A 12,103-nucleotide genomic window follows, 5' to 3' on the forward strand; every position below is an offset into this window, starting at 1 on the left:
AATGCAAGGTAAGTGTGCACGGTCAGGATGAAGAAACAAAAACCTTTTTCCTGCAGTGTGTGTGAACAACATGTGTAGCTACTGTGTATTAGGAGCAAGAATCAGTGTTAAACATTCAGGAACTTCCTGACTTTCTTGTAGGACTTCTTGTCTGGGCCTGTGGCCTGGTGATACAGTGATGGAGGTAGCAGCGGTTCAAACCAGGATCTGTCTCTTATGTTAGCACTGTGATGTTAAAGCTGCTATTTTCTCGAATCAGGTGCGGAGGGCTAGGAGGGAGGGAGTAAGGAGCACAGTGAAAAAAAAGTCCAGCAGCAATAGGCGAATAGTGAAAATTCCTCTAACTTTAATCCCCACAGTCGGCCATGTTTTAAATTAGAGCCAGCATCTCTCTGGCTCTCATGTGGAAACAGCATGCTGCTGAAGTCTGTATAAATAACTTGTGAGTTTCTAATATAACCAAGCATCAAACACATATTCAGACATTTCACGACTCAACACATCTTAATCCACTCCCAGTGACCCCCTCCTTCTCCCATCCTCTCCCCCGTGCCTGGCCTGAGCCTAGCGTTGCCATTCGGCAGCGTTTTGACCGCACACAGCAGCTCATCAAGCAGTAGGACGTGGAGGTCATCCATCTCCGTCACTGCACTAATCCACCATTCTTCCTCTGAATGGAGCATTACCATAAACGCTTGGCAGCACAAGTGGGCATTGTGATCCAGAAAAATCTGAGCCTCTCAGTTGGGTATTGTCGAAGTTCACCTGTTGCATTGGTGATGAGAGTGGTCCCCTTTCCAGCAGCCTAGTCCCATTATGTAACCCCTGTGAAGGAAGAACAGGGGTGGCAGTGCCAATGAGCTGCCCTGTAACAAAGACAACTTTGTTTGGTTGAGTTGACCATACCAGGCTCAAAAGAAAAACAATGTTTAAAATACCAGTGTGTTCTCCTGCTTCATCCTTTTCTCCTGAGCTGTTTGACTGTACGAGGTCTGGACACTGCTGTCTCCAGCTGCTTCACTGCAGCAGAAGGAGGGGAGGAAACGGACAAGTCATACATTAATCAGCGCTCATTCCCTCAACCGTATGTGTCTGCATCTGCTGTCCAGACACAACCCTCTTTATCACGATTTAGGGGCAGAGCGGCGCGGTTTGGAGAATTATAGCAGCACTTCACATAGATGTGTCGTTATTCAGAACGTTGCAGAGCAGCCTCCAAGTAGGGTCCATTTTTTATCTGCCGAGGGGAAATTGCATATTGATTGCAATCTGTGTGCGTTAGTGAGCATGTGTTTACTGGTGTGTGTTTGCCGTGTTCAAGCATGTTGCTGGACTTGATGGCGAGCCAAAAAACAAGAGTAAGAAGGAAGAAGATGATGTAAGGAAAGGCTATTCTGGTTTTTTTCTTTTTTTTCTGAAACCAGATATATTACTTGCCTGAGGTTATTTTTATTTTGTTTCTTTAAAAATGAGGCTCACTGATTGTTTTACAAACAATGGCCACAGTCACAATTTAGCCTTAAATATTAACTCAGATGATGTTCAGAAAAGGTGCAAAGACTGAAAAATGTACTTTGTTTGTAGAGGTTTTGTCTTCTACATTCTACATGCTTTCAACCACACTTCTATTCTATGCATGACATTTGTGGTCTGTTCACCATGATAATTCCCCCCCTTCATAAATGATGTTGCCTACAGAACTGTTGTCATGCGCCTTTGAAATCTTAAATGACTGATTGCATCAGATCATCTGAAAGCTTGATTGTGGTGATGGAACATCTCACTTCCGATTGTTGTCTGTGCATACAGACAATATTAGCTTCAACAGAGACAAACGGACAGTCTTTTTGACTTAACATGTCAGAGATTGTATGACGGCTCTGCAATTAAAATACGTTTGTTTTTCTGGCATCATTTTTTTTTTTCTTTTTCTTTTTTTTTTAGTTCAACACAGTCAGCGTCCATGTATATGGCCGATTAGTCTCTCATTGTAAAACATCTTGTTTCCCTCTCGCTTGTTGTCTGCAGCCAATTTCCTGCAGTGCTTTGCATTTTCCTGACGTCCTTATTATGTGGCGGATGTATTTGCTGATCAAGGCCTCTTGATGCTAATTGCTGGCAAATAAATATAACAACTGTGAGATATTTTCACCAAGAAGAAAGAAAAGGGGGTTGTGTGTGTGGAAAGGACACTGGAGAACTTGCAGCCAATGAAACGGTGATGTGACTTCAGAAGATTTTAAAATGGAAAGTTAACATCCTCCACTCCCTGACACCCCCTCCTCCCTCCAACCTTACCAGGGTCATCGGGAGCCTAAATAAAGCCAGGCTTGGTATTTTTAGAGCCCCTTCCTCCTGTCAATGTGTTTATTTGTGCGAAAAGAAAACAAAAACTGTTTTTAGATTTATCGCCAACTGTCATGTTAACTCTCGGCAAGTGACGGTGAGACCTGCTGGGAAGCTTCACATCAAACGGCCCCTTTGGAAACACCTTTAATTACTCACCTTCTTTTCTGCGCGCTGAGAGCTTTACCGCTGTGTTTGTCTCTGCCATTGTTTTTTTTTTTTCTCAAATGTGGCATCATCTGGATCTCTCTCCCTTTCTCTCTCTGTCTCTCTATCCTGCACATCCTCTACCACAGCATCCCTCTGTCTTGCAAATTTAAAGCAGCTCTAAATGGCAGCAGCTGCTGAAATGCACTGAGTTAATTTATATAGCACCGCTGAGTTCACAAACAAAACCAAAGACTTGTCGAGTGTAAAAATTACAGACTCTGTGTCTGCAGGAAGATTTGTCCGTGAACCACAGATTAAAAACGTTGACTTACTGCGCTCCTGCTTTTTTATGTTCCACCACAAGACCGTATTTTAGGACCGTTCCTACAGTAGGTTTATGGTTTGAAAAATGCAGTCGAGAAAGTTATAAGGAAAGAGCAGAGAGAAGCTGTGCTTCAGTGGGAGACTGTGTTAAAATAATGCTATTTCTCAACGGCTAATAACGCAGAGCGTTTTCTGGTTCAGGTGTGAGTTCCATTTCCATCAGAATGTAAATTTTTAAAATGTTAATCACTTTTTGAAAAATAGAGACAAAAAAAGAAAAACAGTACATATGATAGACACCGTGTGATTGACAGATAACACCCTTAACTTGGTGTCTTAGCTGCAGAGTGACACAGTGATGGCTATTTTTAACCATTTTCTGGAATCAGTGCAATCAGAAAGTACTAGTGTGACATGGAAATGTCAATCTGTGTCACATTTTTTTCAATAAATTAATCCTAAAATAAAACAGCATGTTGTTATTTCAGTGAAATGTCATTGCCAATGGAGTAACCAATAACAAGTTAAGGAAAACTTGCATTGCATTAAAACTTTTTACAACTTTTTTTCCCTGTAAATCTGGCTGTTGTGGAGTTTCTGTTTTAACTAAAACCACAAACACAGCACGGGTCGACACCAAGCAGCACTGAAAATACAGAATTTTAGTCCCTGAAACTTGGTTGCGAAAAACCTTGGAGATGACCTGAATAAGCAACATAATAAAATAACACTTTTTTTTTTCAAAACAAACTTCTTTACCTTCACCTACACTTTGTGACTTTTCTTTCTTTCCCTCCTGTGTGTTTATTTCTCCACATTTCCGTCTTAACTCTTAACTGCAGAAGATGATATCAACACTTTACTTCCTTGGGTTATTCTGGGTGATTTTATTTTTTTCAGTTTCCTGGTTAAATAGTATTTCTCCTTCTCATTAAACTATTGTTTTTCACATTAAAAATTTTCCCATCTGATCTTAGTGTTGCAGATCATTTGAACAAAACACACACGCAGTGCTAATTAAGTCAATTGTGCAGATTTAATTTTCTCTTTGTTTCCTTGTAACACTGCAGCTTCTCCCATAATTATTTCTTATTATATCTTGTGCTTCCTATCCCATTTCCATTTCTTTCTCCCGCTGTTATTACCTCTCCTCGCTTGACCAGGTGACCCCGGGGGACCCAACTACTTTAAATTGATTCTTTCAACGTCGCCGCCTTAAATTGAAACCAATCCCCAAATGTTTAAAAGCTGAAAGTGCGACCTGACTTTCTTCCCCTCAGAGAGAGAGAGAGAAGAGTTGGGGGGTAATGTTTGACAACGGCACTCGCACAATGAAGCGACAGGGTTCGTTTAGTCATTTTCGAAGGATTTGGTAAATCCGGAAACTGTGTCGAGAGGAAAAAGGCCCGCTGGAGCAGAACTGCTGAGCATGACAACCAGCTTTATTTTATGTCATTGTATTCAAATTTACTACATCCCCAACACTTTATCACCACCAGCCTCCTTCTCAACCTCAGCAGACACAGGCCCACTTTGAAGACGGATCACCGTGGAAAAGGAACACATTTCCTCCCAATTTTCCCAAACGTTGGATTGACATAAATTGCAGAAAAGGAACTTTGCAAGTGTGTGTACATATGTTTGTTGTGATGCCACCAACAGGAAGCATGCAGTAAAACCTGGGTTTTCCTAAAATGATACACAATTCATTATAGAAGAACATTCTAAAAAAGATTCTGAAAAAAAAAGGGACAAAGCCGAAAGAAAAAGAAGATTCTAAAAAAATGACTGCAAATCTCCTGACGTTATTAGAAAAGGTAACAATGCTTTACTTTTTTTTGTGTGACTGTCTCTCTTGCCTTTGTTCACTTTGTGTATAAATCTACAAAAACGTCTACAATATAAACGCTGAAGTCCTCCATTTTGTCAGGGCCGAAGCAAATGTCTTTAAATTCCATACAGCATGTGTCTCGCCTGCAGAGCATGGCTCCTCTAGACATCGATGCAGTCGTTGGCAAAGTATTTTAAAAAACAATTAATTATTATCAGAACCTGCTGAAATGTCATTTTTCCAAATGTCCCCATCATGTTGATTTTCAAAGATTAATTTTATTTTACAGCTTGGTAAGCACACACAGAGCCAAACACAAACTCTCTCTGCATCAAAGCTAATGTGGCGTGCAGGATCCTCCTTGCCTCAAACGGGGCCAGGCGAAGCCTCCTGAGATGAGGGGAACACTCGGTCCTCAGTAATAAAAACAGTAATTAGCTCCCTCCCCCCTGCCTCACATTGCTCCCAAACCCTCACCCCTCTCATAACGAAAGCCTCGCCAGGAGATCCCGTGCCACCCGCCTTAATACCGTCATTTCTCTGCATGGAAATGTGAGCGTGGTGAGAGGCTGTCGGGGGAAATGCCGCAGAATCCACGGTGGAAATCATCAATGTTCTCAGTAATGATGTGAAAAAGACAGGGCTGTGGATAGACTCCTCAGTCATTTGGACGTGTCAATCAGAGCACGCTCCAGTCTGCCTCCATATGTGTGGAAAAAAAAACACATGCTGTGCCGGTGCTGCAGATATATACACAGCTGAGTGCAGTCTGAGCCAACAATCGCTGTCGTGAACCTTAGCTATTTTGGGTTTTAATAAAACTACTTTTTTATTATCAGAATTGATTTGCTGGTGGAGAATTTTTTTTCACCGATTTCTATTTTTTCCTCTTCTACTCATTGCATTGTGATGTTTGCTATAGACAATATTTTTACAACTTGGTATGACATTTTTTTAAGCTAAAAACTTGTAAGGGTTGTATTCAAATACGGCACAATTGCTATTCAGATTTTACAAAGTGTGAGTGTGAAAAACGAGAGTAATACTTTGTCGCAGAGTGTGGTTCATAGAGAGCGAAGGTTTTCCTTGATATATACATATATATCAAGGAAAATGTGACGAATTCAGCTAGCCACAGTGTGGCACACTGGTTAGTGCCCTTGCCTTATATTTTGCTAATAATATACAGTCCTTGATTTAAATTTTGGGGAGTTGGTGAGGTAACAGTAAGTCGAGGACGTCCTGACCTGACGATAATACAGGCGGTGGAGCGGTGACCCGTCTATAGATCTAATGGTGGCCTCACAGAGGCATAGAGTTACTTTTAAAAAATATAGTCAATTTGGAACAAGAGGTTTATGTTTTTAAAGTCTTGCTTCTTTTTAAATTCACAAAAAACTGTGCTTCTTTCAGAACAAAGGATGAAAAACAAAAAACTGTTTTTTTAAAGAATTTAATCCAGTTTCCACACAGTTGCTGAGTTTGAGTTTAAAGTCCAGTGAAAGTAAATAAAAGTTGAAGTTCAAAAAAAATAATAATCAGACTTAAATAACACCGTCAGAGTCAAACGTACAAAGACCTAATCCTTTTTCACTCAGTGACCTTCACTTTAATACTCACAGAAAACAAAATCAGCCTGTGTGGACGCTTTAATTATACATTAGAAATAAAACTGTGAACATCTTTCTTTCGTCTTCTTGGCACCTTATTTTTTGTTTCAAAATGTTTTCTTTTAAGTAAAATCTCTTCACACTCTGCTGCAGCCACGGCAGCACAGCTCCTGTGATATTTGGATGAAGCTGTGGCACAGACACACAAAATAATTTCATCAGCAGAGTTGTCTGCAGTGTAAATGGTGTTATAACTCACATCTTAGAGATAGCAGATGCCTCTGTTCTGTTGTTGTTGTTGTTGTTGCTTTTCATTGTGGCCTGAGACTCAGGCAGCATCACAGAGCGGCATGTGATTTGATGTGATGTCTTTTTTTTTTCCTTTTTAATCTGAAGATGGAGGAAAACAAGGATGAACCAGAAGGACAGAGAATAAAATCAAGCCAGAGGAAAAAACAAAGCAAGAGACAAATTACGGAATTTTTGAAAAAAAATTTGTGGAAATAAAGATGTTTTTTGAGTTCACTTCTTCCATCTGGGGTTTAATTACAGTTGCAATAAAAAGTTTCAACAATTTGACCGGATTATGCCAATGCTAATTATTTGTGCTCTCTCACTGATGAACATCACTAACAATCGATGTCACACATAAAAGAGAAATAACACACATCCTAGTTTCTCTTGGAGGGATGAATTGCTTCTGAGATGTGGTTTTGATTGTTGTTCAGTATGACATGCAACACGATGAAATTGTTGATTTTCAAGGACAACAACTCCAGAAACCCTGTGTTTGAGCTTATAATGTGTGGTTTGACCTCGGCGCAAACAGAACAAACAAGAATAACATGTCAAAACATGTCCCCAGCAGTGAGACGTTTTGTCGCTTTGGGAAAAAGTTTCCAGGTGAATACCGAGATCTTTTTTTCCATTCGGTTGTTGTTTTTGTTCTCGCTGACAAATCAAGGACACGAGAAATGGTTGTGTTTGTCTAAAAGTGTGTGTGTGTATGTATGTGTGTGTAGGCAGAGACTTAAGCCTCATACATATGCATGGCTACGAGAAGGTAGTATGAGAACACAATGCATACAAGTTGTGAGGACGTGCATGTGCGCGCACACGCTGGTGGAGCATTAGCATGCGCTTTATGGCGACGGCGGAGGCAGTCGTAGCAGCCGTAGAGCCACTCAGACGTGTCAGTCTCCCCTCCGAGCTTTTTCAAGCCGCATCAGTTTTCACCCTGATCTCAAAGATTTATGAATTTGGAAGCGAGCAGATAACACATCCCCTCATATCACCGTTAAGCCTGTCACAGCGCTGCTCCTGAGCTGGGGCAGGGAGGGAGGGAGGGGTGTGTTCACGCCTTTAGAGATTGGTGGTTCTGCTGGCCAATCAAATCCAGTGAAGGCCACAGCATCTCTGCGGTGTTTCTCCTGGAAAGGATTTTTGTGAAACACATCTTTTTACTTTTAAGGAAAAGTATAAAATCAACTGCAGACACCAGTGAAGGACAGGGGCGTGGGTTCTTTTTCAAATCCTGTATCTGTGTCTAATGAAAGCAATAAATAAGAAGACGCATTTAGGTTGATTTAAGCAGAGGACAAACAAATGGCGTTTATGTTCTGCTGTATATTCATTGAGTTTGGATGTACAATTTGCAACCACTGCCACGGATCCTGTTAAAATGACGCTCTGTCTTATAGTCCCTATCAGCAAAAAACAAATGTTTGGTTCAATACAAGAAATAGATTCCCATTTACTTTACAATACAATGACCAACAGCTTTTATCCTTTGACAATCACACTCTTGAACGCCCCCCACTGACACATAAAACCCTTGTCCACAAACATTTTACTTTTATTTACTTTTATTTCCACAGTGCAAATCATTTTATTTTATTTTTAGTTTAGTGTATTTATTTCTGTCACTGTGTTTTTGTTACTGCCTTTATTGGTTCACCGTTAGTAGGTAGTTTTTATTCTTCAATGTGTGTGTTAAGGGGGAAAAACAAAATAAGATTTTCATTACACTTGAATCCTGAATCTTTATTGGAAAACTAACTTCTTTAGTGCACGTCCGATTTAACAAACGGTCATGTGATAGTGAGGATGAGCGAGGAAAACGGAGACGGTTTGAGCCTTTGAGCAGCGTACGAGCCTCGTCTGAGCAAAAAAGCCTCTCACCCAAGTTCATCTCCACTGCTCTGACTGACGTTCGACAGAACAGACACCACCACGGTTGTTGACAGAGCAGCTGTTTGAGCCGCCTCTGTTTTGACAGCCCTGGCTGTCTTCAAAGAGCAGGCCTCCTCTGTCTTTCTTTGCCGAGGTGGATCTGTTTCTACAGTGTCCTTCACCTTTCTCGTCTTGTTTCGTCTCAGCCCCACACACCCGGCCTCCCTTTGATTCCTTCGGCAGGGCCAGCGTGCACACTGGATTTGAGCTGCCCGACACGTCCATCGCCCAGAGCGAGCATGCTGTTGTGGACTTTACCTCTGAAACACTGAGAAACAGGCCGGTCCGGTCTTACCATGGCATGAAAAATATATCACCTCCGAGGTTCAAAGGGTGTCGAGGTCAAAGACAAACACTAGTTTCAGGCTTAAAAATAGATGATTGTTTGTCTTAATAATAGTTCTTTTGCATCATCTTGATCCCTGTGAGGTAGGGATATCTCAGGTTTCATACATGGCTAATGACCAGGTCCATGTAAACATACATTCACCAAAGACTGCCTCAGGAATAACCAATGTTGCTGCTGCTAGTAGGAGAGACATATATTGCAAACAACAATGCAGTGAAATCATCCCTTACACTTACAGTACATATGTGGGTCCTTGTAGCAGTTTATGAAGTGTGAGGCCTGTCTCTCTTGGGGGTGCCAGAGGGTTTCAGGGGAGGGGCAAAATGAGAACATTTTTTGAGGAACAACTTGAACATTAAATCCCTGTTGTAGAATGTACTTTATTTTGCAAGGTCGTTTACTAATGTGTTTAATTTGGTTAGTGTAGTCACACATGATGCTAAATAATGATAGCCTTGTGCATTTTTTTTCTAGAAGCATTCAGTTTGGAAAATCTCAATGACTAGTTAGCCTAAAAACTTTGCCATGACAGGAATGAAAAGCCTGACCATTCTAAAAAAAAAAGTATATACTATAAGTGCAGACAGTGAATGAGACTGACCTTCAAACATGCCTCTTTAAAAACACTCAAGTAATTGTGTTTTCAATACTCATGGATGACTTTGGAAAGTACTTCAGAGTCTGATTTCCTTCTAGGAAAATATTTTTAAATTATTTAAAAAAACTCAGCGTTTTTTTTAATCTTCCTCTGTCTCTGCTTCAAATGATATTCCGGTTTCATATAAAAGAAGACAGCTGTAGTGTCTACCTCTACCTTGACATCACTGACAACAATAACAACATTCTCCTGTCAGCGTTGAATTTGAAACTAGCAATCTGCAGGACTTTAATCACCGAGATAAGGAGATGAGAGACACTGCAGCTGCTGCTATAACTGTAGAGTCAGGGAGGAAGAGGGAGAGAGGCCGGTGGAGTAGGGGAGGAGGCAGCAAAGTGAGATGCAGACGGCAAGGATGGATGATGGAGAGGTGGAGTGGCCGGGAAAGGAGGGGTGGAGGAGTCTGTTTTCACTCTAATCTGTTTACTTTGCAATTTGTGTTTTCAGAGCGAGTCCATTCATTCTGCTTAACCTGACACTTCACTCACCAACAGTGAGTGTGAGTGTGTGCGTGTGTGCTTGAAAGTGTGTGTAAGTCCTCTTTTTTATTGAGATGTGTGTGTGTCTGTGTGTGTATCTGTGTGTGTGCAAGTGCCTGAGTCCATATGCATACGTGGGTGTTTTTGGAAGCTCATTTACATCCTGTCTTATTGTAATTTTGTGTGTATATTTGTGCATGTTTGTGTGTGTGTGTTTGAATTAACAGTGCAGAGCTACATTGTACTCATTCGGCATCGTAGCCATTAGCTCAAGAAACAAACATTGCGTCCTTTGTGTCTTACTGTTTCGTCTGTGTGTATTCTGCATGTAAGCAAAGGAAATCATTTATTTCATTCACTCATGACTCAATAATAATTGTAAAGATTGGGGCTGTGTACAGCATTAAGGTGCATTATGGGATGTTTTTGAGGCTGCTCTACGTGGTGAGATGTGTCTCAGGAGACTCTCACCAACCACTCAAAATACACCACACAGTCTGTGTGAATGATTTCCCACAATAGACACTATAAAACATATGGAGCTAGCCTTCTGCTTTGAAAAGTGAAGCACAGAAGGCTGGAGAGAAGAAACAATTTGCCACATGGGAGCAATCTTTTCAAGCAAGCTGCAACAAATTGCATTAGTCAAAAGAGAGTCAGGCTGCTTTACAATGGATTTTAGTTAAGGCAAACATTCCCTTATAATAGAATATACTGTTGATGGTTTCCTAAAATAGAGAGGCCTTTAAAGACTAAAAGATTAGAATATAACTTATTTAAGAACTGATATTGCCCAAATATCAGAATTTGTTATTTTGAAAAATTATTACAGTAAAATAAAAATCTATCTGTAAAGGCTAGCCTCGGCCAACTTGTCAAATGACCTTGTCAGTATCCTGTCCGGTATATTGTTGTCGCTGTGTTATTCATTGGTTGAACCTTGTCTAAAGCCCCTTCATTATAAATATAAACAGGAAACAAAGGTTCTACATTTGACATTTACTGCACTAAAATGCCTGTGCAGCTTCACTTTAGCAGCGCAAACATTTTGATTCATCTTTCAAGAAGAAGAAAAAATACCTGGTTATTACTTCTGCAGTAATATGGTACACCAACTGAAAACAAGTTCTTATAATAATTATATATTACCTATGTAATATACAAGTACAAGTCCAATCACCTTGTAGGCAATACAAAGGTGACAAACAAGTGCACAAAATATGGAAAATGTATAGGGTTAGCTTAGCCTTGCTTGACTGGGGGTGATATTGGCCTAGCAGTGTCGATACATTGCGTGCACTCCCTTATGTTAGGCTTGTTTTCACAGGACAGCTCTATCTGCTGTGTGTCAGTACCTTATATACAACAACATGCTCCACAAATACTAATGGAATTTCAGTTAAAGACAATAATAGAAAAGCTTCAAAATGATTTCTAATCATGTCTGTCTGGGTCTATTTCCTTTTCTTTGTTGCTTTTCATTTTTTTTCATTCTTTGTCCAGCTTGTTCCCTTTTCTCCTTCTTCCTCTTCTACGTTCACCTCCTCCTTCTTTCTTCTCTTCTTTTCCTTTATTTCTCCACTTGCTCTTGTCTAAAATTGAGAACAGAATGGCTGGTAATTGAAGATCATTGTCTTTTCTCAGGCCCTCAGGATTTGCAGAGCCTTTCACCACAGCTTGTCTGTGCTAGACTGTTTCTTCGCTCGTCTTTTTTGTTTGCTCCCCTTCTTCCCTTCCTCCTCCTCCTCGTCTTCATCCTCATCTTCTTCCCTCCGCAAGTCCTTTCTTTGAAATTGGATTTTCATTTGAGATGAACCAGAAGCACCCGTCATGTTTATGCCACCTTCCTCCCATCAATTTTCCTTTCTCTCTTTCTGTGCCTTTTCCTGACTTCATTTTGCCCCCCGTTCTCCCTTCTCTATCTTCTCATGTGAATTATCTCCCCTCAGTCCAACTCGGACAGAAGCTCCATTTTACTTCTGATGGTTCTTTAGAAGAAGAAGGAAAAGAAGGGAAAAAAAATAAAGAACTCACTTAACAGTTTGGAGTCAGACGATGGCAAGAGGAGAAGCAAAGATCGAAGCCCATGATTGTGCAGACAGTGTTCCTGATTCTCTGTCACCT

Source organism: Cynoglossus semilaevis, chromosome 15 (assembly GCF_000523025.1).
Source record: "Cynoglossus semilaevis isolate Cse_v1.0 chromosome 15, Cse_v1.0, whole genome shotgun sequence".
NCBI classification, from domain to species: Eukaryota; Metazoa; Chordata; class Actinopteri; order Pleuronectiformes; family Cynoglossidae; genus Cynoglossus; species Cynoglossus semilaevis.